The sequence below is a fragment of the Enhydra lutris genome, unplaced genomic scaffold (genome assembly GCF_002288905.1).
Source record: "Enhydra lutris kenyoni isolate GAN:26980312 unplaced genomic scaffold, ASM228890v2 scaffoldscaffold15, whole genome shotgun sequence".
NCBI lineage: Eukaryota > Metazoa > Chordata > Mammalia > Carnivora > Mustelidae > Enhydra > Enhydra lutris.
This window is the reverse complement of record NW_019154099.1, coordinates 30,595,120-30,600,883: the sequence shown is the minus strand read 5'-3', so window position 1 is coordinate 30,600,883 and position 5,764 is coordinate 30,595,120.

Below are 5,764 nucleotides of genomic sequence, written 5' to 3'. Positions count from 1 at the left end.
GCTATGCCAGCTTTCTTTCTGATTCCATTTTCATGGTAAATGTGTTTTTTATCCTTTCACTTTCAGTCTGCATATGTCTTTAGGTCTGAGGTGAGTTTCTTTCACTTTAATTTTGAACCAGTTTTTGCTTAGTACAGAATTCTAGATGATTTCCCTTTTCTTTTTTTTTTAAACTTTATTGCAGAAAGAACACTGAACGTGAGTTCTACCCTCTTGACAAATTTTTAAATGTGTAATATATTTATTGTCGACTATAGGGACAATTTTGTATAGCAGGTCTCAAGAGCTTATTCATCTTTCTTAACAGAAATTTTATGCCCGATGATTAGTACCTCACCATTTCTCCCTCATTCCAGCCCCAGGTACTCACTATTCCATTCTTGATTCTATGAATTTGATGGTTTTAGGTAAATCACAAGTGGAACCATGCAGTGTTTATTTATGTCTGGCTTACTCCACTTTATATAATGTCCTCAAGTTCATCTGTGGAGTTACTTACTGCAGTTGTCTTTTTAAAGGCTGAAGAGTATTCCACTGTATATATATGTTTTTTAATCCACTCACTTATGTGTGGACACTTAGTTTGTTTCTTGGCTATTGTGCATCATGCTACAATGAACCTGGGAATACTAATAGGTTTTCAAAATCCTTATTTCAGTTCCTTTGGCTAAATACCCAGAAGTAGAATTGCCAGACCATAACTATAGTGCTAGTTTTAATATTTTGAGGAATTTCTATACCTCTATAACCATAGTGGCTGTACCATTTTGCATTCCCGTCAACAGCGTGTAGGGGTTTCAATTTCTCTACATCCTTACTAACACCTAGTTATTTTCATGTATATACTTTAAGATATGTCTCTGCTTTTCTCAGTTTCTGAAATGTAGTCTACTGTTATTTACCTTTGTTCCTCTAGTTTCTTTTAAGATTTTCTTTATTGCTGGCTTTCAGTAATTTGATTAGAAGTTGATATAATTTTCTTTAAGATTATTCATTTTTATATTTGAGCATTTTGCATTTGTGAATTTTTTAAAATCAAACTTGGAAATATTTTGGCCATTATTTCTTCAAGTACTTTTTCTGGCACTTCCCCTTCCCCAGCCCTTTTTTTCAATTTCTGGGACTTTTTTTCAATTTCATATATGATAGATGCTTCATGGTGGTATTCCATAAGTTCACTGATGCTCTGTTCATTTAAAAAAAAAAAATATATATATATATATATATATATATATATATATATATATATTTTACTATATGTTCATGGGACTGATTTCTTCATTGTCTCATCTGCTGTCATTGCCTTTTTAAAAAAAGTCAGATACTGTGGGTCTTACCTCTGAAAGCTATATTTGACTTTAGCCATATGGAATTAAAAACCCCACTTCCTAATCTCTCTTGCAGTTGTCTCATTAGGGTAACTAGGTCAAAGTTCTATTATGGACAAAGAAAAGAATGGATTTGGGAAGGAACTAGTAGTCTTTACCAGCATCAAATGTGCTTTTTACTATTCTGATATTTCTGAAAATAAAAACCATGTAAAATGCTTCCTCTTAAAAAAATAAAAGCTATATTTGGATCTTTTTCATTTTAGATGCTTACAATTTACTCTAGATCTTAAACAGAAGACTATTTACAATAGATGTGTTAATGTCCTTGTCCATTAATTCTGTTGTACTACTTTGCACATTGTGAGTTTTTTGTTTTTTGTTGTTTTTTGTTTGTTTGGTTTTTGGTTATGGTATACAGTTAAATTACTCAGAATTTGTTAAATCATTTTGAAACCTTTAAGCTTTGTTAAGGAAGGAATAAAGATGTCTTTTATGTAGTGGTAATATACTCCCATTACTAAGGTAATATGTTGTAACAACTCTACCCAATGCTCCAGGCAGTTTGCTGTCTTTCCATTCTGGTTTGTGGGGTTCCAAAAAATATTCTCAGTCTTATGTGAGCTTCAGAAGTTATGCTGCCAATGTTTTCCCCAGTGGTACTTTTCTTTTCCTCTCACATATACAAATCAGTACTAAGCCAAAGATTTGAGAGGATCCCTCTGCAGATCTCTAGTGTTCTCTCTCTGATACTGGCCTTCACTCAACAAAAAGTGAGGTTCTTTTGAGTTCCTCATCACTGCATTACAGCCTGGAAGTTGCTTCTGGGTAAACTGGGACAAGTGTAGGGTTTAATCTCATTTGTTTCCATCTTTTTAGGAATTACAATCCTGACCTATTGTCCAATATCTAAAATTTATTCTTATTTCATTTATTTTATCTAGTTTTCTAGTTAAGGTAGGAAGTTAATTTAGATCCTTATTTTTATAGCTTGGCTGTAGTAGGTATTCCATATTAATTTAATATCATTTAAACAAAGTCCATTATAAGTGCCTTAATTTTATTGATTTTTATTTTCTTCCAAATATTGGATATTTCAGTGACTTCCAATTTATCAAAACTCTTTAATTAAAAAAAAATCACTGTACATAAATGTTGGAATTAGTGACTGTTTTGTTGGTCTACTTTTCCTAGAAGGGGGATTACTAGATTAAAAATTTAAGTATTTTTTAATGCTTTTTAAAATTCTCTTTTTATGCTCAAGTGCAGCAAATTCTTTCTTAGAAAGCATGCCAATTTATAGAAATTCCTACTTATACTGACAGCTAACATTTATGGAAGTATTACTATGTCTCACACATATTAACCACTGTTAGATGCATGTTTACAAATACTAATTTATTCCATACTCAAAATGGTGGAGTGGAAAAACCAGGCAAATTTTAAAGATGAGAAAACCAAGATTTAAATGCTTAAAAACAATATATGAAGTAAAAGCTGGTAAATTATGAGTTGAAAGTTCAAACACAGGGTAATAAGGCTACAGTCTCAACTCTAACTTCATTATTCTACTTCCATACAAGCATTGCTATCATTTAAATTTTTGGCTAATTAAATACCCACAAAATGGTATTGCATTCTTTCAATTTGATTACTGGTAGAATAAAGAATTGGGGTATTTCTTTTTTTTCCCCTTTTCCCCCATTTCTTCTTCTTTTTTTAATTTTTAGTTTTTTATTAACATATAATGTATTATTAGCCCCAGGAGTATGGGTCTGTGAATCGCCAGGTTTACACACTTCATAGCACTCACCATAGCATATACCTTCCCCAGTGTCCATAACCCCATCTTCCTCTCCCTACTCTTCTCCCCGCAGCAACCCTCAGTTTCTTTTGTGAGATGAAGAATATCTTATGGTTTGTCTCCCTCCTGATCCTACCTTGTTTCATTTTTTCCTTCCTTACCCCCAAACCCCCCACTCTGCCTCTCAAATTCCTCATATGAGGGAGATCATATGATAATTATCTTTCTCTGATTGACTTATTTTACTCAGCATAATACCCTCTAGTTCAATCCATGTCATCACAAATGGCAAGATTTCATTTCTTTTGATGGCTGTATAGTATTCCATTGTATACATATACCACCTCTTCTTTATCCATTCATCTGTTGATGGACATCTAGGTTCTTTCCATAGTTTGGCTATTGTGGACATTGTTGCTATAAACATTCGGGTGCAATGCCCCTTTGGATCACTACATTTGTATCTTTAGGGTAAATACCCAGTAGCGCAATTGCTGGGTCTTAGGGTAGCTCTATTTTCACTTTTTGAGGAACCTCCATGCTGTTTTCCAGAGTGGCTACCAGAGCTTGCATTCCCACCAATAGTGTAGGAGGGTTCCCCTTTCTCTGCATCCTCGCCAACATCTGCTGTTTCCTGACTTGTTAATTTTAGCCATTCTGACTGGTGTGAGGTGGTATCTCATTGTGGTTTTGACTTGTATTTCCCTGATGCCGAGTGATGTAGAGCACTTTTTCATATGTCTGTTGGCCATCTGGATGTCTTCTTTGCAGAAATATCTGTTCATGTCCTCTGCCCATTTCTTGATTTGATTATTTGTTCTTTGGGTGTTGAGTTTGGTAAGTTCTTTATAGATTTTGGATACTAGCCCTTTATCTGATATGTCATTTGCAAATACCTTCTTCCATTCTGTTGGTTGACTTTTGGTTTTGTTGACTGTTTCCTTTGCTGTGCAAAAGCTTTTGATCTTGATGAAGTCCCAGTAGTTCATTTTTACCTTTGCTTCCCTTGCCTTTGGTGATGTTTCTAGGAAGAAGTTGCCATGGCTGAGGTCGAAGAGGTTCCTGCCTACATTCTCCTCAAGGATTTTGATGGATTCCTTTCTCACATTGAGGTCTTTCATCCATTTGGAGTCTATTTCTGTGTGTAGTGTAAGGAAATGGTCCAGTTTCATTTTTCTGCATGTGACTGTCCAATTTTCCCAACACCGTTTGTTGAAGAGACTGTCTTTTTTCCATTGGACCTTCTTTCCTGCTTAGTCAAAGATTAGTTGGCCATAGAGTTGAGAGTCTATTTCTGGGCTCTCTCTCTTCTGTTCCATTGATCTATGTGTCTGTTTTTGTGCCAATACCATACTATCTTGGTGGTAACAGCTTTGTTATAGAGTTTGAAGTCTGGAGTTGTGATGCCACCAACTTTGGCTCTCTTTATCAACATTTCTCTGGCTATTCGAGGTCTTTTCTGGTTCCATATAAATTTTAGGATTATTTGTTCCATTTCTTTGAAAAAAAAATGGATGGTATTTTGATAGGGATTGCATTAAACATGTAGATTGCTTTAGGTAGCCTAGACATTTTCACAATATTTGTTCTTCTAATACATGAGCATGGAAAGTTTTTCCATTCCTTTGTGTCTTCCTCCATTTCTTTCATGAGTACTTTATAGTTTTCTGAGTGCAGATTCTTAGCCTGTTTGGTTAGGTTTATTCCTAGGTATCTTATGGTTTTGGGTGCAATTGTAAATGGGATCGACTCCTTAATTTCTCTTTCTTATGTCTTGTTGGTGTATAGAAATGCAACTGATTTCTGTGCATTGATTTTATATCCTGACACTTTACTGAATTCCTGTATAAGTTCTAGCAGTTCTGGAGTGGAGTCTTTTGGTTTTTCATGTAGGGTATCACATCATCTGCAAAGAGTGAGAGTTTGACTTCTTTGCCGATTCAGATACCTTTAATTTCTTTTGTTGTCTGATTGCTGAGGCTACAACTTCTAGTACTATGTTGAGTAGCAGTGGAAACAGTGGATGTTCCTGCCATGTTCCTGACCTTAGAGGAAAAGCTCTCAGTTTTCCCCATTGAGAATGATATTCACTGTGGGTTTTTCATAGATGGTTTTGATGATATTGAGGTATGTACCCTATATCCCTACATTGTGAAGAGTTTTGGTCAAGAAAGATGCTGTTCTTTGTCAAATGCTTTTTCAGCATCTATCGAGAGTATCATATGGTTCTTGTTTTCTTTTATTAATGCATTTTATCACATTGATTGATTTGCAGATGTTGAACCAAACTTGCAGCCCTGGAATAAATCCTACATGGTCATGGTGAATAATCCTTTTAGTGTACTGTTGGATCCTATTGGCTAGTATTTTGGTGAGAATTTTTTCATCTGTGTTTATTAAAGATAATTGTGTGTAATTCTCCTTTTTGATGGGGTCTTTGTCTGGTTTTGGGATCAAGGCAATGCTGGCCTCATGAAATGAGTTTGGAAGTTTTCCTTCCATTTCTATTCTTTTTTTTTTAAAGATTTTATTTATTTATTTGACAGAGATCACAAGTAGGCAGAGAGGCAGGCAGAGAGAGAGAGGAGGAAGCAGGCTCCCTGCCTACTTGTGATCTCTGTCAAATAAATAA